Genomic DNA, 23,769 nt, shown 5'->3' on the forward strand with positions numbered 1-23,769 from the left:
GCACAAGCAAATAGTCCTGTATAATCCACCAAACATTATCGGATCCGTTTAAAAACTTCTTGCAGTTCTTTGATGCCATACATAATAGATTTACAGGATGACAGTGCAGTTAATAACATTTGTGTTTTCAGGCTGCTTGGAATGCAAAAACTATGTAAATATACCCTGTGGCTGCAGTTGCTGTGAAAAAAAAAAAAAAAATTATAAGGGAGGTAAGAAACTTCCCTTTGATGATTTCTCATTAGAAGTTTCACTTAACTGTCCCATCTCATTATCCTCCTTGTCCCACCGGTATTTAGGGATGCAATATGCTGACTTAATATGTGCCACAGATTCTCATGGTACTCCTTACTGCCTTTTTGCTTACATGTAATTGCCTAGTTTGCTTTAATCCCAGAGCTTCCAGTGTCATTCAGCAACATCTCTCTCTCAGCATGACAAACATTTTGAAGCATTATAAAATACAGGAATTCTCGGTGTAACCAGTATACCCACTGGGCAAAGCGACTCGAAGTCACTACCACATACTTGTTGTTCTGGTGCCCTCTGCTGAAATAACCATTTGTTTGGCTTCTGAATCCGACCCCCGGGAGGGTCAAGAGCCTCTGCCAAGTGCCACGTGCTGCCATCTCTTTATCTTGCACTTTAGTGCCTTGATTTATTTCCTTTTCTGTTCTGTCTCAAGAAAAAGCAGAAGCATGACCCTTTATTTCCTTTCCTTCCTCCAGCGGTACTTAAGTTGAAATTTGTTCTTTTCCTTCATAACATTATTGCATCACATTTTACAACAGCCTTTTATTGAGCTTCAGAAAGTAACATATGAGTTGACGTGATAAAGAATTAAGAAAATTACATTTTATAAGAATTATATGTTGGAGCCCCCAACGCGGGAAGGACGTGATCTGTTGGAACAAGTCCAGAGGAGGCCATGAAGATGCTCAGAGGGCTGGAGCCCCTCTGCTATGAGGACAGGTCGAGACTTGGGGTTGTTCAGCCTGGAGAACAGAAGGCTCCAGGGATACCTTATAGCAGCCTGCCAGTACCTAAAGGGAGCTTATGAGAAAGATGGGGACAGACGTTTTAGTAGGGCCTGTAGCAATAGGGCAAGGGGGAATTTTTTTAAGCTGAAAGGAGGTAGATTTAAATTAGCTATTAGGAAGAAGCTCTTTACTGTGAGGGTGGTAAACCAATGGAGCAGGTTGCCCAGAGAAGCTGTGGGTGCCCCATCCCTGGCAATGTTCAAGGCCACATTGGACGGGGCTTGAGGCAACCTGGTCTAGTGGAAGGAGTCCCTGCCCATGGCAGGGGGCTGGAACTAGATGGTTTTCAAGGTCCCTTCCAACCCAAACCATTCTATGAATTCCATCTGGGGTGTGTGTATAAAACCAAGAACCACCTCTATTAGCAATGTAGTTTTTATTTCTTTCTGGCAGATTTGCCCATATTCTGTAAAACTGGTGAAGAATGAAGGACTGGCAGGGCAATACAGTCAGCATGAGTTTTCTACAGCAAGTCAGTATTTTTGTTTAGCTGTGTGTTAAAACCCTAGCCTTACTCTCATTTTGCAGGGGAAGCTAAATTGTAGAGGTTGAGCAACTTTTCAAGTTCACGTAACAAGCAGTGACAGGATGAGGAATAGACCCCATGGTCTGGTATCCTGTTCCGACCACTAGACCTTAGGCATCCTCCACACTCGTGCAAGCTACAGTAATGACATTATGAGTAAACTGCTATTCGAGTAATTTTTCCAATCAAATTTCCCAGGTAGAGCACTCTTACTACAAGTAAAAAGTGGGACTGTCTTACGTCTCTGTAGTCACATCACATTTCTGCAGTAAAAGAAAACATGCCGATGGTTTCCTGGAGTTGTCCTTGCTTAGTGTCACCTATAAAGACTTGAAGTGTTCGCTGGTTTGGTTTGAGAACGCCTGATACAAGAATTCCCCAGTGCATCTTCCAGCAAATGGGACTCTCTGTTCCCACAGGAAAATAAAGGGCCAACCTTAGTTAATCCTAACGTACAAATAACTGTGTAAAGCAAGTTTAGGTGTTTTTATATAGGTGTGGATCTCAAATAGCTGCTATTCAGATCTCAATTCTAGAAGTTTTTTAAAAGTGTATTGTTCAGGTAATTGCAGGGGGACATTTTTTACATTTCATCCCTCAGTGGTTTTTGAAGAGGGGACCTATCAACAAAAATAAATTTTATAACACGTAGCTGCAGTATGTGCTTGATCAGCAGTTTACAAAAAGGTTATTTTCAGCGGAAGCATGTCAAATTTGTTTAGGTAGGCTGAGATGATTTTTCAGAGATCATAGCTGTAATTTCCTTTATTCTTTTTCCACATTCTGCCTATCACGTCTACTTTGACAGGCAAATTCTCACACACACAAAACCCTACCTTTTTGCTAAGAATTTCCTCCTCCACTTTTAAATTTCTTTTCAGGTTTCCTCTCTGTCATTACTGTACGGTTAAAAAGCTGTTACACACCATTCCAGCAATTCAGTTTCAGAGATTTCTGAAATGTAAATGTACAGTACAATTTTTTCCTGTTGTGTATGTTCATCTGTTTCTGGTAAATTTTCATAAAGAATTACATCAGTAATCCTAACATTGAAAGATTTTTTTAAATTTAATGTTCCAACTATTAAATATTTCTTTTTAACTTCGTTAAAAAGCACACAGGTTTTGTAAAAAGAAATTGCTATCTTTTGTTGTTAATAAAGTAAGATTTTTTTCAAACTTGGTGATTTGGCTATAGGAATGTGACATGCCAGGTGATGCTGCCTACTCTTCCTTAATTCCAACAGCATTTACAACAGAAGAAAAAGGAAATTCACTAAAGGGAATCGGTAAGCTGACTTAAAAATAGTAACTAATAGTGGGATTAGCTCTCATTACCAGACAGGAAGAGATAGTATTTGTGGTTTGGCTGGTTGACTATATTTGATATTATTTTTCTACATAAGCTACAGATACAATTGCTAAAGAAACAACAGTGAAAGGATTAGAACATACTGTGAACACAGATGGAGCTTACATTGCATATCTATTTTAAAGGCATTCAATTAATTTCATTTTAGCAAGACTGACATCAGTTTCTCAGAGATTAATGGATATTTATCACATACTCATTGAAGCACATGAAAGCCTATGGTATGGGCAAAAGTTTTAGCCTGTTAACAAAGTCAGAATATTTGAGAAGCACGCTTTCTGTTCTGTTAGGGAAATTTCTTATACATAAGGCCACAGTTTCTCCAATCTATTTGTCCTTAGTGCTTTTGGTATTCTGGTGGCTCCGCTAGGCAGATGCATGCTACCTGCACATAAAAGCAGGTGTCAAAGTAAGTTATTCACCTTCCTCGTAAAGTTCTTAGTCTTTACAATTTGGTTGAAGTCGAATTTCAGTTCAGGAATTTGATATCGGAAGGTTGTTTATGTCACAGTTTATCATTGTCTGTCCCAGGCAGCTGCTATTCTTATCAATGTTTCCATTAACGCACAGCACTGCAAAAAAGAGAGAGAAAAAAAGTGGCCTCTATTTTCATACACAAACTCCAACTTCTTAGATTTCCTTCCACAGGAAGCACATATGCATACATACACTTATTTGCATATTAAATAGAGAAGATAAAACTGTTTCTACCCTACGTAGGTGAGTCAAACATTGAAAACGAGTTGAGAGCAAACATATTAAATCACTGATCTCTCAAGTGTAACAGCTACCATTCACAAGTGGCAGGAGGCAGAGACTGAACCAAACTGGCTTTGTCTTGCACTTCTCAAGCTCACAAATCTAAAGGAGAATCCTGGAAATGCAATTTTACAGTTCTAAAAATCTGACCCTGTCTACTTTTCCATGTCAGCTGCTAAAAGAACAAAACCATATACAAACCATATCAGAGAATCATTTAGGTTGGAAAAGACCCTTAAGATCAAGTCTGCCTAATCACATTACTGGGCTGTCTGGTGTCTTCCAGCTGGGAGATCCTTGCTGGTCTATCTAGAATGGGTTTTTCCTGCTCTTCTTCAGGGGTTGTGCTGTCCAGTACTAGCTTCCTGGCCTCCATGTACTCCACCTCCCTTCGCACCAAGGATTTCACGAGGAAGGCTGGTCTGCTGGAGGAGTTAGGATTACTAAGCACGCCTTCTTTGTTGGCTTCTATAAAATCGAGATCTGCAGAGGACCTGAAGGAAGGCTGTCATCCTGAATCACGATCAGCAATTTAGGAGGAGATTTTGACTCTCTACTTTCCTTCTGCATGATCTTCAGCTTCTTTTCCAAGTGTCAGTTGGCTGCCTCCTCCCAGCTCTCAGCAACCTCCTCCAAAGAAGCGCACTGTGACTTGGCTAAAGGAGAAGATTTCTGCCCCCAGTGTGGCAGGGAGTCAGCCATGAGGGTAACCCAGAGCTGAAGCGCTGCCTTCCCAGCAGCCACAGCCTCGAGGGGGACAGGAGTTGGGCTCAGGGTGGTAACTGTGACCCTGGGTGAGGGGCAGCACCCTGGTTTGGGCCAGACACCTCCCCAGGGCTGCGAGTGTTGGGGATCTGTGCTGGGCCTGTGACCCCCTCCTGGCTGTGGGGAAAGAAATTCCCCCTCTGGGACATTGAATCCCCTTGGAGGTAAATGCATGCCTGAGTGGGTAACAGTGGTTGAGGAGCAGTTCTGGCAGGGTCCTGGGGGGCTGGTGTCCCTGTAGGTCTCTGCCGATGGTGCCTGCATTAAGGCCATTGTGGGGCCAGGGCAGGTGGAGCTGGGCACAGGTGCGGGTCGCAGGGCAGATCAGGGACATTGCGGGCAAATGTATGGGCAGGAAGGAAGGCTGGTGCGTCTCCCCCAGGGGTAAATCACTCCCCATGGGTAGGTACATCCCTAAAAGGCTCACCTTCCTCACAGGGGAAATGCCTTGCCCAGGGGCAGATAACCCCTCCCCATGTGTAGGTCCACCACCCAGGGGCAGATCCCCACCCTGAGCTCTGTGTGGGGCAGCTGAGGAGTGTAGATGGCCTCTCCCTGGTCTGGGGAGTGGGCAAATCCTGCCCCTGGCGCAGGATCCAGGGGCAAAGCTGGGAGCCATGGGGTGAATTGTCACTGCAGGGCTCAGGACCAAATGGTAGGGAAACTTAAAATAAATGGCAATTGTCAAAAAAATCTATGTGTAATAAAGACAAAATAATTTTCTAGTAGCAATTAATAATTTACAAATACATTTATGGCAATTTATACAAATAAGCAATTTCTAACAATATATAACAATTTATAATATGTTAGAAGGGTGCCTGGGTCCGCCATGGAGGGACTAAGCCTCATGGTTTCCCTCTAGTTTTCCACCCTGAGATAGTTTCAGGTGTAAAAATGACCCTTTCTGCCATCACATCTGAGCTCAATACCAATTAAATCATCAAATCCACATTTCTCAGGAGGCAGCTTCCTTGGTACCTATTGTGTTCCACTCCCCACCCCAAAATAGGGGAAGGGATGCTCCTTTCGTTTTACTGACCATTTACTGAGCTGAGTCCCCCAGTTTAGCAATGCCATTTGAGGCCTGGCACTCAATTCTGCTGTTACAGGGCAGGGCCAAGAAGGGCACACACAGCCCGGTCACTCTTTAGCAACACACAGAAAAGACAAGCACAATGCCTTTGCATGCTTACAGTCCTGTATATAGTTATAATTGGTGAAAAGACAGTAAAAAATTAAATTTACTATGAGAAATAGAAAAGTGAAAGGAAACCTTATTCCCATCAGGAACCTAACAGCTACAAAAGTCTTCTGCTGAGCCTAGTGAGAGACAGAGACATTGTTTCTCACCACACAGGCACAAGACACGCTAACAGGTAGCAAAAGGATTTTATATGTTTGTGGCATTATTTATATGTGTCCAGCTGTGTCTTGCAAACTGCAGATCACAGCTCTAAAAAGTGTATAGCTATGGAAGGGTTGCTGCTCTTTTAATGTTTAGAATCTGAGCAGAAAGGATTTTGCACTTGTAATTAAAATTGTATTATGGAGTTACGCATTTATACACCACCTGAGCATCCTGGATGTAGTTTTCAAATGGTTCTCAACTGCTGAATTGTGTCTTAATTCACACAATTGTTATAATGCTCTTTGTCATTCAGGCTATCTCATTCCCTTCTATTACTTCTCTGGATTAAGTAATTTTAGTACACAAATCTTTTGTCAGTAATTCCTCATAGGTCTTTATATTTCTGCTATTATGATACCTTAAGTCTATCTGGTATTAATATTCTAAAGAGGAACTCTATTGCTAAATGAATCATGCAAAAGTAACAAGGAAATTAAGCCCTAAATTTGTAAATCTGCAACAGACAAAAAGATGATACCAAATCCCATTAAAATATAGCACTAGTATGTAAGAATAACAAATAATTGTTTGATTCCTACAAGAAGAATGTTTGTAATTTTTTATATCTTGGTAGACATGGTCTCACTTTTAATTAAAATTCATTTGTATGGTTATGCATTTATACAATATCTCATTAAAATGTCAAAATACTTCATAGTTGTTCATTGGGAATCCAGGACTAAATTCCATTCTGTCTCATTTCTGAGTGACTGTGGGCAGCGTAGATCTCAATGTATTCTCTGTAAAACAGAATAATATTGTTTTTTAAGGCAGCTAAAGGTGAAAGAATTTGGAAGTCTCTAGCTGTAACTCAGCACAAAGGCCATATTTTCATCCCAAAGCCTCTAGAAACATTTTCTGTGTTTTCTCCCAGTTAATACTGCTGAAAATAAGCTATTGCTTTCATTGCAAGCATTGTCAGATTTTTATCGATTTGTTTTGTCAGAAATAGCTTGTAAACTCGTTTCTGTACTATTGAACCACCAAATATGGGAAACTATCAATCACATTACAAAATAGATTATCTATATTCTGTTCTTGATTATGTGGACAGTGTATTTATTTAGGGCTGTGTCACGGATTAATTCAAATATTTGAAATGTGCTGAACATTTTTAATGCATCAAACTTAGCTTCTCCACAGTTTGTGTCTAGACAGTCTCAGTGAGTATTCAAAAAGTGAAATGCTTCCCATACAGTTCAAGTATTGATTAGTTACCTGTTGAAGGGAATTTGACCCCGTTTTACCTCTGGCATATGACGTTTGGCACCAGCCTTATGATTTTAGGGGTACCAAACCTCTCTAGAGAAAAGTCACTGCATAAGCTATTCTGAATTCCAGTGCTGTTAGTTCTAAAGCTGTATGAAGTCACTTGCTCTTCTGGGTTTTAAAGCTTACTCCAGCAGTAAGATACACAATGTAAATCCCAATGTATTCTCTGCAGAATATGGCAATATATTAGGCTAGTGTGCTCAAACATGCTGTAAAGACCTGAGGCAAGGTCCCTAGGATAATGCTAGTGCCAAAGCTGTGAGAGAGAGAGACCACAGCGGGATCAGTTATAAACAGTCACTACAATTTTGGTTTTATTTTGGAAATTCTGATTTAACAAGGATGATACAAACATACAGGAAGTTGCGGAGACCATTCCATCCATACAAGTCACACAATAGTATGTTCTAAAATAGATGTGTAACTATGTTTTCCCAGCATTCCTGCCCTCGAATTTGGTGCTTTTATTCTGAACTATGTATTTTCTTTCTATTATATATAGGAAGCTTGGCTTTCCAGTGTCCTTCAGAGACGGTTAAATGGAATTCTCTCTATCAAGTCAAATATTTCCATGTGAGCCCTGTAGAGGTGAGGTTGTGGAAATCAATACATGTGGACATTATAGCTCCAGTTAAGTGCTCAACTGCATTCCTTTAGCACCATTTGTCCAGCAATATTATGCTTCAGCTCCCCATAGTGGATAATGCAGGAGAGGCCTGCCACTAATATTTATTCTTGTGGATTGTAAAATAAGTTAATTTTTTCCTAACATGTGGATGCTCTAAATCTTCAGGATTTTTATCAGGATATTAAGGATATGAGGATTCAAGTACACTAAAAAAAGCAGTCTCATTAAGTGTTTTAGTTTGCAAGTTCATTATGCAGCATAAAGTTATTTCCATTATTAAACAGATGGGCTGGTATGTGTATTCGCTTCTGTATACATACAGGCTGCTTTCATTACACATATTGTCCTGTTTTTCTAGGCTGTACATTCATAGGACTTTGACTTTTCAGGTGTCCAACTGAACTTCTTTCAGCCATACTTGAGTATGATTCAAGGTGAAGTTGCCAGACTGCTGGTTCTTTATGTTCTCCACAGCGATCTTCCTTAACTGAAAGGAGGTGCCCAAAACTGAGCACTGTTCTTCACCAAAAGCCTTCTTGAGCTCAGTGGAGTGCAAGAATTATTTTGCTCTTCTTGTATTTGAGAGTCTTTTTCTACATTCCAGTAAAGCAGTCACATTTTTTGCAACACCAAATCGCTGTTGACTCATTTTCTTTGTGAACTGCTTCAAGCCAAGACTTCTTTCTGTAAAGTAACTGCTTCATCAGTTTGTCTCCAGCTTACATTTTTGCAGTCAATTATTCCCAGGTATACGTAATAGTTTCTTGCTTTACTGAATTACATCCTATTTACTTCAGATCTTTGTTCTAACTCGTCATGATTTGTTCAATTCTAATTATATCTTCTAAAATACTTGCAGGTCTCACCTGAACAAGATATCTTCCACAAATACGATAAAAATATTCTCTATCCTGTTGTATCACAGAAGCAGTTCAGGACTTGGGGGTATGTAAGCATCTGGAGATCTCACTTGCTACAAACTTCTTACTTGGCTGTGAATCACCTGGCACTACTTCCGAGTGTCATTTTCTAACTATTTCACGTAAGTTTCGTGTAGCTACTGCTCCTCTATCCTTCTTAATATATTAGAAGATACATAGTTAGAAGCCTTGCTGAAGTCAAGATTCCATGATTTGTTTTTGAAATGTTATTGTTATTAATCTTATCATCCCCAGGCCCTACAAATAATTTGCTTAATAAGTTGTTCCAGTATTTTGCCTGATACAAAGTAAAGCTAATTTTGATTGATGGCCTCTGATTCCCATCCTTTTCTTTCTTAAGGCAGGCACTGTTTCCTCTTTCCTGGTCCCATGGAACATCAGCTCTCTTTTCTGAGTTCTTGAAGGTAATTGCTAACAGCTTTTGAGACTGCTGAGCCATTCAGCTAAATATGTTGCCTGAAACTTGCCTGGCACATGACTTTTGTAAGCATCTTTCTTGAACAGAGTTTGTTTCTTTCCTTAGTTTGGCTTGATCATTTATTTTTATGTTGCTAATGTATGCCATCAGATTACAGCTGACATTTTGGAGAAGAACAAAGCAAAAAAATGAGGCTTTGGTCTTCCTCACATAACTTGATAATAGTTTCTTCACCCATCTGAACGGAAATCAGTTCTTCCCAGATAATCTTAAATTTAATGGTTTTATTATTACGCTCTATGGCTCTTTGATAATTTTAGCTCGTTTTGTACGTTAACCCTTCTGGATTTTCCATACATATTACAACAATCACTTTGTTGTCAGTTTTAATACTTTAACCTAGATTCTGCTTTTTTCAAAAGGTGCAAGCCATTGAAATGGTTCAGATTTAGCCAGACTTATCTTGCTTTCTTATTGCAATTGTCTGTTTGCAGCCTTCATGTTGATTCTACAGGAAAGGGCAAACTGTCCACAGTGTACTTTTTCTTGTATTTGCTACAGCAGAGTTTGGCATTCAAACAGTGAGTTTACTGAAACCTACTTTCTTCAAGTCTATTGGTCTGATTTTCCTTCTTTCACTTTTGGAGAGTCTTTAACTTAGTTAATGATCACTGTATAGTCTCCCAAAATACTTTCCGAGTAGCTATTTCGCTATTTCAGATCTCATTATCACCAGTTCCTATGCTGTGGATGATTTTATCCAAATTAATGTATGATGTACTTTTTTGTTTGTGGGTCTTTGCTGTGACACTGTTCCTTTCTTTTGCCATTATCCAAATATTTCCACCAGCTCTGTACCTTGTGTTCATTTTTGCCTACCTATGCTTCCTGAACAAACTGGACATTTTCATAACAATAACCAGTTACAACAATTTATTCATAATTTTGGTTATGAATAGAATGACTTTCAGTTCCTCCTGTTTATTACCCATATTCTTACATCAGTGTGCAGCAGCTGAGTACAGTTCCAGGGAAACTTTTTTCTTATTACTCTGCTATTGTAATAGTCAGTAAAATCGGTGTCCGTCTGTCCGTCCAATTTTTTCTTCTCTCTCCATGCTTTTGTGGTTCATCTGAACTGTATGGTGTGATAATAATAACCTGAAGATAATTTAATTTACACTGGCTGCAGACAACAAGGAGAGATAGGGGATAGTAACAACAAGAAAGCAGGGGACTGGCATAGCATGCAACTGGCCAAATAGTCCTGCTTTGCTTTTCTCTGGGAGAGGTTCGTCTTTGTCTGCTTGCCTTGCCAGCTTTGAGACTGGTTTGTTACAGCATCACAGTGCAAAATGACCATGTAACTGAGCCATCTCTCCGCCTGTTTGCATATTCAGAATTTCCTTTGCTTTTCTTACAGCATACAAACGAGCACTAAGGGGAATTAAACCCTCAGATGCATCAGCTGTCAGTAGCCGCGCTCTTACAGTGCGTTAAACAGATCTCCAAAATCAAATCAGACTTGTGTGGTGTTGCTGCTACAAGTAATTGTGCTTCAACCTTCACTCAAGGCAGGGATGGGAGAGGGGAGGCCAGCGGCAGTGCGGCCAGCCACCCCACATTTCAACACCCGCGTTATCTAGACAGAAGCTGTCGCAGCCTCTTTGCTGTCGTCATGAGGAGCACGGTGCTCCCAGCGCTTGGGCCAGGCGACAATAAAACCAGGTAGAACAGCACCGGCGTGGGGAATCTGGCTGTCCCCAGGTGGCGGGACACGGCCCGCTGGCGTTCTCACAGCACAGGTCCTTTAGTTAAGGCTGTGGTCTGACATTCCTCAAGGTTTTGCTGATCCACATCTGAAATGGGAAGTACGCAGACAAGCTGTATAAATTTTGTGGTTAATTTAAATGTAATTTGTTACACGCACAAGACAAAATGAAAAAAAACCCAACAATAGAACAACCTTTCATTATTTAAACATAAACAGCGCTGATACTTAAACATACACATGTATTTACTATTTAAATAGTAAATGTTTGTTTAACCGTACAAAACCACTGTTGATAAGCTAAACACAATGTGCCGCTTCGTGAGACGGGGGAGCAACATCAGAAGGCGAACTGAGACCTGGAAACCCCCCGCGACCTGCAGGTCGCTCCCCCTGCTCTCCAGCGGCGGCCGAGCGCCCTGACGCGCCGGCCCCGCCGCCAGCCCCGCGGCCCCGCCGCCGGGAGGCCGTGCGCGACCCGGTCCCGCCTTGCCAGGGCAGCGGGCCCCGCCGCGCCGCCTCCGCCGCCAGCCCCGCGCCGCGCCACGGGGGTTGGGGCCGGCCGCTCGCGCCCCGCGCTCCGCCCCGCCGCCCTGGGTGCCGGCGCTCGCGCCGTGTCAGCGGGGGGAGGGATGCGGTGCGCGCGCGCGCGCCCCCGCCCGCTCCGCCATCCACCCGCCGCCGGAATGTGGACGGCGCCGGCCCGGCCCTGAGGCGGCTGCGCGGCCCGCCGAGCACTTCTCGCCGGCCTCCCGCTCTCCTGCGCGGAAAGCCGGTGGCGGGGCCAGGCGGAGGACGGGCTGGAGGAGGCGGCGGAGCGGGGAGGACGGCCTGGTCGCCGGCGGCGAGAGGGGTTGGGACGCTGCCCCGGGCCTCCTTCGCCGGGGTGAGGTGAGGGGCGCGGGTCTCGTGAGGGGTGAGGGCGGGAAGCGTCGTCGCTCCCTCCTCAGGAGAAGCGGCGGCGGCGAGGGGAGGAGGGCGGGCGGCGGTGCTCCCCGCCCGCCCCGTGTCACAGGGTGACAGGGCTCCGTGACCTGAGGTGGCTTCCTCCTCCCGCGGGCCCTGCCGCCGCCTCCGAGCCGGCCGCTCGGCTCCGGGCGCTGCCGGCCCCGGCCCCCTCACGGCGGCGGCGGGGGAAGGAGGAGGCGCGGGGCTGCTCGGGGACGGTGCGCTCCTTCGCCTTCTCCGGTGCGTGGCGTTGGGGGCAGTGCCTGGGGCCGTCTGGGCGCTGGGGAAATGCCGCTCCCCCCGGAGCGGAGCTGCGGGGAAGGGGGGAGTTAAAAAAACGAAGTTGTTTTCGCGGTGAGGGGAGAGGGTTGTGGAAGCGTTCGTCTCCCTTCCTCCTCCTCCTTAGGAAAAGTGAAGTCACTTCCCAGGAGGCAAAACTAGCAAACTACTGTCCTAAAACTGTGCTGTCTGCACGGCTCAGATTAATCCACGTATTTTTTTTTCCTTCCTTTTTTCTTTTCTTCTCTGTGTGTGGTGGTGTTTTGTTTTAATATTTATTTTTATTTCTCCTCCAAGCCCCATTCTGTATGTAGGCCCTCCCTAACTGTGATCCAGTACAAGGATCCTTGTCTTTAGATAGAGTACCTCAAAACCTGCTGAAACCATCTGAAGTGGGTATGGCACTCTGAGTGACATGGACTTAGCAGCTCCGTTCGTTTCTTAAGTTCCTGAAGTGTGGCGTGGACTTTGCTCTTGGTGTCACTCTTTCAAAGCTGTGTTGTTAAGATTACTTGGTTTTGATAGTGTTGTATATAAGTGTCGTAGCTTACCACATATTATAGTTGCATGCATGTATGCATCCATTCTTTTGTGTAAGAAGGAAAAAATAATATTTAAGGTGTCAGCTTTTCTTTAAAACAGAAACAAATCCAGCAACAAGAAGTAGCTTGCTTAGGTAAGCATTGTTCTTCTGTTTTCACTGTCAAGCTGTAGTCTTGCAAGCATGTTGGTGACTTTTCAAATAAAACTTTGGAGAAGGGTAACTGTCCTTTCTGTCTCCAAAGAGAGGTTCTGGTGATGTTCCAGGAAATGTTTTCTTATCTCTTTAAATTCAGGGAAAGTACCATGCCTTTATTGGACCAAATCGCTGTGATATAGGCCAAAATCCTGAGTGCCTGTCAGACTGACTGGCGCTGCAGATCTTGTGAAGATTTACTGGGGGTATAAGATTAGTTCTGCAAATTATGCCTGTGTCTACATTTTAAGTAGGACTGTAGCCAGTAGTGTTTATGTGGGTTAGAAGGTATTAATGATACTAATTAAGAGTTTAGTTTGAAGTTTAAGCTTGAAGAGATAGAAGTGTAGTCACACACAGTAAGCACAAATTGACTTGAGTGTTACAAGATTTGAAGCTACACTAGAGCATTAATGGAAGTACTCTGCAGTGTTTTCTTGAAGATGATTACAGTGAAGTGTATTGCTTTGTTAAAAATAGCATTCAGTCCTTCAAAAAGTGATTCACAGATTAAGATTTGGTAATGTTAGTAAGGGAACTGCAAAAAGATCCAGGGCATAATGTGGCTTTCTGTGGGAAACAAGTTCCTGGTGCATGCTTCCGAGCATTTGAAGGCAGTCTGAGTTGTGGCTGCTCCTTCCCTTGTGTCATCAATGGGACTTCCACAGCCAGAAAGTGAGTTAAGGGAACTAAACTGGTTACAAAATAGTACTTTTATTTCTTATTTTTTCCACTCCAAGGTTAACTTTTTGGTTACAACAACTTCCTGAACCAGCTCGCTTGTCTAGCTGTGCGGGCATTGTCTCAGTGCAGGGGAAGAAGTGTGCTGGGTGTAACTGCAGTTCTGACACAGTCACAGAAGTTGTGATGGGTGATGCACTTATCTGGGTCATGGCTTTATGGTCAGTAAGTTAATGTAAGAAGACACTACTAGTAAAAGAAGCTACCCTGTGGTTTTGATTGGCTTATGCCACTTGTGAAGAAGGTAGCAAATGATAGTAAGGGTGGTAGGAGCTCTTCTTTTTATGGCAGTGCTGGCTTACATTGATTATGAAGCCATGGTGGTGTTTGTCTTTTTTATTTACTTTTGGCAATGTTAAACGGACCACTGCTTTTTAAGAGGTACCTCTGTGTCTCTGTTTTTCTTCCATGAGTCCACAGAAGTAGTTGTGGTTTTCTTCTGCTCTATCCTTTCTTCGAAGTTTTTTGTTGATTCATTAGTTTCGAGGAATGATCTGGGTATTGTTAGATGGGGGCTTTTGTAAATGTATTCAGCTCTAATTTAAAAATAATCAGTTGTATATTGTTACTACCCCTGCTATAATTGGAAGGATATTTCAAACTTGACTGACCTCAGTAATTACACATCTCCTGATTTCCAGTCTAGATTAATTTGTCATTGGATTATACCCATTTTATGCACCGAGTGGATTGATGTATTGGCACTTTTGATCTTGGTATCAAAAACAGCAGCACTCTTAAACAAATGGATGCAAAAAAGTGTTGAAGTGCAACCCTGCATGTTTTCTCTGTTGACCAGTAGCTATACTAATCTTCATCTAATATCTCTCGGTTTCTCACCATTAATTTTAGTCTTGGCCTTCAAAGTGAAAATTAAAATGCACATTTCAAGTATTAACTCTGAGCTTCATAGGGGTGCCCTTTTAAGGGAGATTAAGATGTTTTCAAGCATATTTTCATAAGATGTGTTTTCTGAAATTCATGCATTTGGCAGTTTGTTCCAGCCTCAGTCTTACTCTTCTATGCTAGTACATCTGTAACGGGAGCCGTTTAACCTGGGTTGCTGAAGGGATTCTTTGACAGAGTCCTGGTTTGTAAGCAAAGGCTGACATACTTGAAAAGAATTTGAAACTGAATTATTTCACCTTTTTCTGTATTCTTAACTTTAAAAAGAAACAAAACCAATGTGTAGGTTATTAGGAAATACCTCTGTGGCTTTTAAGGTGCTTGCTTAATTTTGGTATCAGAAATGTTCCAAGAGGGGACTTTGTGAAGCTGGGGAAAAAAAAAAAAAGAAAAAAAAATTTGTTGGGTGTGTCTGTTTGGTAAATAATACATAAATTGGATTCCAAAACCTGCTTAGTTAAATAGATTACTCTGAAAGATGAGTAAAGCCCTTGTGCAAAACCTCTACTGTATTGTTTCTTTGGTGGAATGCTTCTTATATTTTGGAAAGAATAGCAGGGACAAAGGTCTTTCTAATGTTTTTGAGTGGACAGAGGAAAAGTTAGTTTTTTGCATCAAAGTGAGAGGAGTCACAGCCCTCTGCTTTGCTACTCTCATCACCCCTGAAACACAGGTCAGGACACTGAAGAACATGTGGGTTGGTTGGTTTTTTTTTTTTAGATCAAGTAAGCTTAAAAGTGCAAAATTGTGCCAATGCTGAAAACTTATGTTCCCTAGTTATGGGGGAAGCACAGTGGTGCAAAGGGGAGAAGTTCAAAGGGCAAGTAGGTAAGAGATGTTTACAGTTTTGCATACCACATTGGATGCATGCTTACTATATGTACAGGGCAACTGATTTTTTAAAATATATGATTAGAAGTAATAAACTTTATGGAAAAATTGCTGAATAGAAATTTATGAAATAGAATCACAGGCAGATGAAATAATAGGGAAGGGGCTTCTGGAGGTCATCTAATCCGCTCCCTGCTTAAATTAAAGCAAAAGCAATTCAGGTAAAGTTGTTCCAGCCCCTAACACCTTTCTGGGTGACCTGTTTGCACATTTGACTACCCTCATAGTGGTCCCTCCCCCCCTTTATAAGCTAATTGGAATTTCCTTTCCAACTTATATCTGTTGCCTCTTGTCGTTGTGCACCATCCAGAAGAGTCCAATTCTGTCTTTTCTGCCCCCTTCCTTTAGATAGTTGACAGCAATAAGGATTCCTCTGAGCCTTTTCTTTTCCAGCCTGCGTAAACTCTGGTCTGTAAGCCTCTTGTACATCACGTGCTCTTGCCATCTGGCCAGCTCGGTGGCCTCCACTGGACTTGCTCCAGTGTGTCAGTGTCTGTCTTGTACCGGGGAGCTGAAAACTGGACACAGTACTCCAAATGCAGTCTCACAGGTGCTGAAGAGAGAGGATGGATCACTTCCCTGGAGCTGCTGGCTGGGCTGTGGGCTTGGCCGCCTTTGCTGCGAGGGTACGCTGCTGAGCAACTTCTTGCTTGCTGGGATCTCCAGGAACTTTTCAGCAAAAGTCGCTTTTTATCTGGTTAGTGTCCAGCCTGTCTTGTACCATGGGGTTTTTCTACCCCGGATACAGGACTTAGCACCTGCTGTTGTTGAGCTTGATGAGGTTCCTGCCAATGCCTTTCTCCAGCCTGTCCAGGTCCCTTTGAGTAGTTTGCCCAATTTCATTGGCAAACTTGCTGAGTATACCCCCCCTTCCCAGCATCCACGTTATTAATAAAGGCATCAGATGGTACTGGTCTCAGTGGTAATCCCTGAGGGATGTGACTGTAACCACTTGTTAACAGACTTGGTACTGCTGGTTGCTGTTCTTTTAGCCTAGCAGTGCAGTTAGTTTCCCACACAACTTGCTCCATAATCCTCTCATGGACTTAGGTTAGGCTGGCTGATCTGTAGCTGCCTGGATCCTTCTTCTTGCTCTTCTTGAAGCTGGGTGTGATGTTTGCCTTTTTTCCTGTCAGAAGGAACCTCCCCTAATCTCATAGCCTTTCAAAAAGTGGCAGTGTGGTATCTTGGTGGCATTGGCCAGCTCCCTCAGGATTCTCAGGTGTATCCCATCTAGTGCCACAGACTTTGCAAAGTATTTTCAACTTTCTTGAGTGCTTCCATCTTCCTCTTTTGGAGTAATTTGTTACTCCATCAGACTGCTACTAGGCTCAGGGGTCTGGGAGGCTTGAGGGTGGACCTCACTAGGGAAAACTGGGATTAAAAAGCTATTGAGTATGTCAGCCTTTTCCATGTACTTTGTTACCAGGTCCCCTGTCCCACTGGGCAGAAAGAGCACTTCTTCCTTCCTTTTACCTCTGAGACAGGAATCCATCCTTGTTGCCTGTCATCCTTTGTCAGTTTTAGCTCTGGTGGGATGTTGGTTTTTCCTAATGCTATCCTTGTGTGTACAGGCTGTGTCTCCGTGTTCCTCTGAGGTAGCCTCTCCTGGCATCTACCTTCTGTATGCTTCTGCAGTAGAGATTAAAATGGTTTCTTTTTAGACTTTCATATCTAGAAATGTGTAAAACTTTGAAATTTTTTGAAGTCTTGGTTAATAAACGATTCTAACCTCAGCATGAAAAGTCTGAATAAAAGGTGTCAGTTCCTCCAAAGCAAGCAGTAAGCATTACCAAGCTCTTGTGATAAGGGGGTAAGCCCTGTCTAAAATTTAGAGTGCAGCTTGCACTGTGGTGCCAAGGAGACAAAACAATGAGGTAAATGAACCACACCCCCTCCCAATAACTAAAATAATTAACTCCAGGTAGCAATTTACATCTTCAGTATGCCCTTCCCTTTTTTGTGCATTGTAGGTGAAAAGGAGATGTTGATAATTTAGCAGCAAGATGGATGGATAAATATTTAACTTAATGCAGTCTGTACCTAAGTGCTTTCAATTGGAATTCATTTAATGTTTTTCTGTCAATGCATAAATCCATTTTAGAAATCATTGGAATAAAGAAAAATTTTGGAAATTGAACCATTTTAAATGAGTAGTGGGGGATCATTTATTTCATGTATGCATTCAACCCTTTAGTTATGTGTGAGTTTTGTGTTTCTCATTTATTTGAGAAAAACGAGGGCGAGAGTCCTTGAGTTACAGTCTATGCAAACAGTTTGGAACAAAGCTCTCAGTTGATTTAAATCCTCTGCATGCGCTTGACGTGTCCTGTGGTTTCTTAATTGGTGCAAGTGTTGTGATTTGTGCTGCGTCTTTGTTGATGAAGCAGCACCAAGACACAGCTTTGGTTGTAAACTCAGGTATGTTACTGGTCTAGCTTTTCTGTCTGAAGAGCTCTCTCATATCCATTTGGACTAGAAATATAGTTTTTACATGGTTGGGAATTCTGAGTTGATTTCTAATATAGTAGAAAGGTATTTGAGTGGATTTACATTTCTGTGTAAAAGAATGCTCGATAACTATGGTAGCTAATGGTGCAATTGCAGTCTGTGCATTTGCCTTTCAAATGTGATCTTTCATTTTACATTAGGCTACCGGCAGCCTCTTAAATAGTGAAGCTTATTACTAACGATGGTAAACTCCCTGCCTTTACTGCTTAAATTCCTAGTGTCTTGCATATAATTTTTAAATAGGAAAGAAAAGGTCAAAGGGCAGAAGAAAAGAAAAGTGGAAGGTGTTTCGAAGAACCAGTAAGTTGCCATTTAGAACAGGATTTTGTTCAGTGACTGCATCTAAGAGTGAATCTAAGGGTGGATCTTGAAGGCCATTTGCGAAGTGGCAGAGTGTGAATTCTGTCTTGCTGTTGGGCTTAGAAGTGAAGTAACCTGCTCAACGGTTCAGTCATGTGGTCAGTGGATGAGGAATGAAATGGATGTGAATGTAAGTTGACAGCAAAAGTCCTTTCTCAGTACTTGCTATAAAGCTTGTGTAGTAGTAATCCTTTTAATGTAAAATCAGTTTTGAGTAGTCTACCATTTATGACCAATCCCTGGTCTTTTCTTGCAGGCAAAGAAATATGGTTGTCATAATGTCTCTTACACTATATGTATTTTATATATATTATAAAAGTTATTTGTTTCCTCACCAAAACTTCAGTATGGCAAGTTTTGTGTTGCAAAATTTGATGGTGTTAGTTTCCAGATATGGCATAGTCTTGAAGTTATACTACTTATCAGTGATAAGCAATTCTTAAACCTCTGTACTTTTAGGGTGCTGAGCTAAGTTAAGTAGCTGTACTTTCAATTCAAGTGTAGCTGAACGTTCTGGTTAGGTCATGTTTGTTGCACGTACCTTAAGACACACAGCCACCTTTTTTTAGGCAGGAAGCAAACTGCATACGCTGATCTGTTGCGGTTCTCCATGCATTTGATAAGTAACATTATTTTTCCTATTAGAAAGAAAAAGTGAGAGTTAAGGCTTTGTCCAAGAATCTTATTCTAAGGATTGACTTCTAGTGTGAACTCATTTTTTAGTTAATTTTTATAATCTTTATTACTATTCAGGGAAATAGGTCCCTTTATTGTAAATTGGTTTCTATGTTAACTAGAAGTGCACACCTCCCCCCCCCCCCCCCCCCCCCCCGTGTTTTATTTTAAAAGTAGTTACGTAGAAATAAATTGCTTTTTCATTCAGTACAATTACTCATGTGGTGGTGTTACGGCCTTACAGTGCTGTCATACAGGCATGTCTCCAGGTATTTTTGAATTTTGATTATAGATTCGGTAGCAATGTGCACTCCCTGAAATTTCTCTTGTGGAAAGTGGTTTAAAGTAATTCAGGTTAGATATTTTAACGTGATTACTGTACTTTGCAGAGATCTGGAGTCTTGTTATTTACTGTTTCAGCATAGTAAGATGGTTCTAATTTGTGCTTCTATTGTGTATGCAAACTTACTGCATTTCTTCTGGAATTAGATAAAATGATTTTGCTGAGATACAGAGATCTGTTCCATTATGTATTTGTGTATTGTGTACACATATTGTATACACATATTTGTATTTCTAACAAATATTACAGTAAGAAAAAGTTTATATGTTAATTTTTTTCTCTTTGATGTCTAACCCTTTATTCTCCTCCCAAAACTTTAACTTGGGATGAAGGCTCTGCTATGTCTTTTCAGTTTTTCAGGCCTTTGCAAGCAAATCAGTGTGAAAATAAAATGCAATTAATCTGAATCTAATGCATTGTCTGTGTGTATTTTGATACAGAATACAAGATCCAGAATTTTAATTTAGAAATAGGTGGAAAAGTTCAACAACTGGCTAAACTTTTAAAATAAGCTTGCACAAATAATGTAGTGGGTTTTTTCTTTGTACTTAAAGAAGGTACTGGTGTATTTCCCTTTGTTAAGAGTTTGAATGCTGCAAAAGGATATGTTTTTCATAGGACCATGATTTTTTTTTTACATGTTATTGAGAAACAAATATTAGATAATGTGATTTAAACTGAAGGATTTGAAATACATGTGGCAGAAAAAGGTTTTGTTCCCTGCCCCCCCCCCCTTCTGTGAACAGTTTGTTTTGGTTTGTTTCACTGGTGTATACTTTCATTATTTCCTGTTATTTTGAAAAAAATGAGAACTCTCTCAAGTAATTTACTGGTGGCAGTGCTGCGTAAGCCATAGCTGTCTGCAGTCCTAGCTGCTCGGTTTTGTCTGTGTTCTCTGCATTATTGTGCTAACGTAGGTGCTTCTGTAGTCAAGTGTTGAACTGGCTGGAGAAATGCTCTAATCCTCCTTCCTTTCTCTGGGGTTTAGTTGTCAGTCACTTAAGCTGTCCAGTCTCTTTCGGTGTGTGACTGCCCAGATACTTGTGCAAACTTAGCAGAGAAGGTGGGAAGAGTTGCAGCTTTTAAAGGCATTTTTTCATCTCCTGCATCTTAAGTATGTTACTGAAATATCTGTAGTGTGTAAGTATCGACATTTCCAGTTGAATTTAAGTGTTTGTGAGCCTTGAAGTGCAAAATAGCAATGGAGTTGAAAGAGAACTTTTTGTGTGTGCTAGCAGTTGCTTTTGGAGTAAAACTTGAATTGGAACTCAGATCAGGTGATGCAGTGAATACTAGCCCTGGGAGATATTAGACCTTTCTGTTCACAGAGGCAGTTTGTGTTTGCTCATAGAGTTAGTTACACTTGTATCATAAAAAGGTATTTTGATTCCTGTTCTACTTGATCCTAATTGTTAACAATTAGTGTTGGCAGTATAAGCTTCCAAGAAATGGGGAGCTGCTAGCTAGAATTCTTCTTGAAGATAACTGTTAAATGATTTTGAGGAAACAAGAGTAAGGCATGAAAGTGACTTAAGGGCACAGTAGAAAAGTCAGTACCTGATTTTTACATTGTTTTGAAGTTAATTGTTACTGTTTACTACTATAGGGATGTATAAAAGCTGTGAGAGGAGAGAGGAAAGAATTGATCAAACTGTCCAGGGGAATACTTTGTCGAGCCGCAAAAGAGTAATGTGGAGTTGAAAGTTCCCCATAGTTGTTCTGAGTGCTAATTTCCCTTTGACCCTTAGAGCTTCCCCTTTCTGATTCTTCTTCTTTTTCATCATGAGACATCAGAAAGTCAGACTGACCGTAAAGAGGTCAGGCTGAGGTGTAGTATAGTATCTAGCTTTTGATCAAAGAGTATAATAAGACAAATAGAAGTGGTCCTGGTTCTAGCAGACCCTCCCAGTTTCTCTTCCTGGCCTCTGTGATTCTGCTTTTTGTTCTTTCTGGTAGTAAGTGAGCTCCTGGGGTCTTATTGTGGAGTATGGAAAAAGTAGTTGCATTATTCTGTACATTTCCCAGAAAAATCATGTGAGGTGCCGTAATAAGATTACGTTCTCACACTGTGCAGATTTGCTGTTAGTATCATCTGGTTTGCGGGGGCTGCTGAGCAGTCGATTTGATTTTGCACAGTTAGGGTTTTGGGTGCTTTGTTAGGCTCCTTGGACACTCAGCTTTGACTTGGATGCGTGTTGGAATGCTGGTGCTCTTCTGGGTTGCACTTTGTATTTTGGATTTGGATTCCTTGTGTTGTAAATGATTTACTTATGCCATGGGTTTGTCACTGGTGGTGCCAGCATTACCCATTCTGACACTTTGGTTCTGAGGCTGGTTGGGGTAGCCCACCTTTGATATTTGCAAACTCTCAACTGTGTGTTTCTCATTTTCATAGCTTGTACTGTGTTTAGGGACTTCATAACTTACCACTCTCCCATAATGGAGACCAAGATAATATGCTGAAAATACTGTTGTGGAAGGGGTATGATTTTATAACTACTTTATAGAACATGACTTTTCATAATGCTTCATGTTTCTGTGAATTTTATATTTTAGATTAACTGCCTGTAACTTCCTTCCTTTGTTTCCAGAAGTAGCAATGTTTTGTGGAAGTGTTTACTATGTAAACATTGATAGTAAACGTTCATATCTGCATTTAATGACAACGTGTATCATCTCTGTTGAAACTGATAGTAGAGTGTGCTTGTGTTTGGATAGCCATCTTAAACTTTGAGAGAGAAACTGTGATTTTTTTTTTTTTTTTTTTTTAAAAAAAATAAGGCACTGCAATTGCACACACAGCTTTTGGCTTTTCAGGATTTCTTGGTTTATGCAAGCAGGTGAATTTATCAAATTAGAAATATAACACTTAAAATTCAAGCTAGTGTGGATAGCCTGCCTCAGCAGATAAATGCTGTTTGGTTTTTTTCAAGCTTGTTGGTTAATGTTAGACAAGAAAATGCATCAGGAAAATGAGGGTTCTGTCATAGCTTTTTGCAAGATCTTTTCAGTTATATTTGGTGATGATATAAGCAGCTATATTGTATTGTTTTAGATACGTTTCCCCAGCAGGAGTTTATTCTGTGATTTTTATAGATGGCTCTAGATTAGTCATTCATTTTAATAGATGAGGTGCATAAGTTCTAAATAGTGGTGATCTGGCCAAGGGGCTAAGTTTATTTATTAAAAAAATAGTTTTGAGCTGTTTTTGTTTGAGCTCAGTGATAGTTTCACCATAAGAAAGATCTAAAAAGTCTTTTTGTCATGATATTTTAATGTAGAATTTGTCCTTTAAAGCAATTCTACTTACCAAATTTGATAACTTAACAAAAACTTTCTGTGGCAGCCCAGATTAATTTATCTATAGAAAACCTTTTTTCTTGTAATCATTGTAAAAGATGGCTTTTTATGAGTCTCTTCTGTAATACCTTGAGATGTACTTGTTTGCTGTTTAAAGGAATTCTAAAAACAAGAATGTTAAACAGAGTGAGCAAAAGATCATACCTGTCTCTTGATTACATGGGATTTTACTTTTTTTTTTTTTTTTTAATAGTTATTTGTTCCTTTAAGCCTTTAGGAGGAAAAATAAATTCTCATCATTATGGATGTCTGGGGTGAAGAGAGGAGAAATTGTGCCTTGGAAAAAGGGCATGTGTATTCTCTTTTCCGTTCCCCTTTTCACGCAGTCTGTGGAGGGAGCACTGAGCTTAAGAAGTACTTAAGCTTTTCAGGTCTTGGTGTGAAAAATGTTTTGGAAGGGAACATTATGCATAGAATCTTCTGAAAATCAAGGTTGTATGCAGTTTGTTAGTGTGAGATTATATACACACACGCACACAGACCATCCTTGGCTTAGAATTTAAAAGTAACTTCAGGTAATGCAATAGGAACATCTTTCTTCGGATGATTTCACCCCCCAGCCCACCCCCCCAGATAGTCAATCATACAGCTTTGAAGGATACTTCCTTTAGGTCAAGTAATTTTTTTGTCAGGATTACAAAATACTCTGAATAGTTTATGAATTGAATGAATAGGTTTTTGTATAGGGGTTAGTTGATTTTTTTCATGCTGCTTTTCCAAGCAGTAGTTCTTCCTTGAATTCCAGAATTGATTTGGAATAATTTGATTAGTGAAGTTGATCACACAGAGAAATCTTCTCAAAGAACACATTGTCATTAGAGGGGACAAAAAAAATTTCTGTTTTACAGACACATTGTTCTTTGGTATGTGTCTTTTAAGAAACTTTCATGCACACATCTCATACTTGCTCCTAGAATAGTTTAGGTACTTCAGAAAACTTTTAACAGTGATCTGCATGTTGAGGCCAAACCTTGTTTTTCTCCTCTTCATCAATGACGTGAACAAATTGTTTGGTTCTTCAGACTTTAAATGGAAAAAACAAAGTTAAGGAATTTTTTTTTTTTTTTTTTTATTCTAATGCAATTAGAATGGTGTATCAGTACCAGCTATATCTGAT

The 23,769-nt window shown here is 41.0% G+C and overlaps 1 protein-coding gene across 6 annotated transcripts in view; it reads left to right on the forward strand.

Annotated features, from left to right (window-relative positions):
* Window positions 1-11,523: 11,523 nt before the first annotated feature.
* RABGAP1L (RAB GTPase activating protein 1 like) overlaps window positions 11,524-23,769 on the forward strand; it is a 254,855-nt gene continuing 242,609 nt past the window's right edge. For 2 of the 6 annotated variants that reach the window (XM_055724784.1, XM_055724787.1), the window contains exon 1: window positions 11,529-11,793. The gene's annotated coding sequence lies outside the window, so the exon portion shown is untranslated. Of the gene's footprint in view, window positions 11,794-11,981; window positions 12,091-23,769 lie in introns of those variants that run through there. The other 4 variants (XM_055724788.1, XM_055724789.1, XM_055724785.1 and 1 more) reach the window with 4 other exon arrangements.

Source organism: Falco cherrug, chromosome 12, assembly GCF_023634085.1.
Source record: "Falco cherrug isolate bFalChe1 chromosome 12, bFalChe1.pri, whole genome shotgun sequence".
Taxonomy (NCBI): domain Eukaryota; kingdom Metazoa; phylum Chordata; class Aves; order Falconiformes; family Falconidae; genus Falco; species Falco cherrug.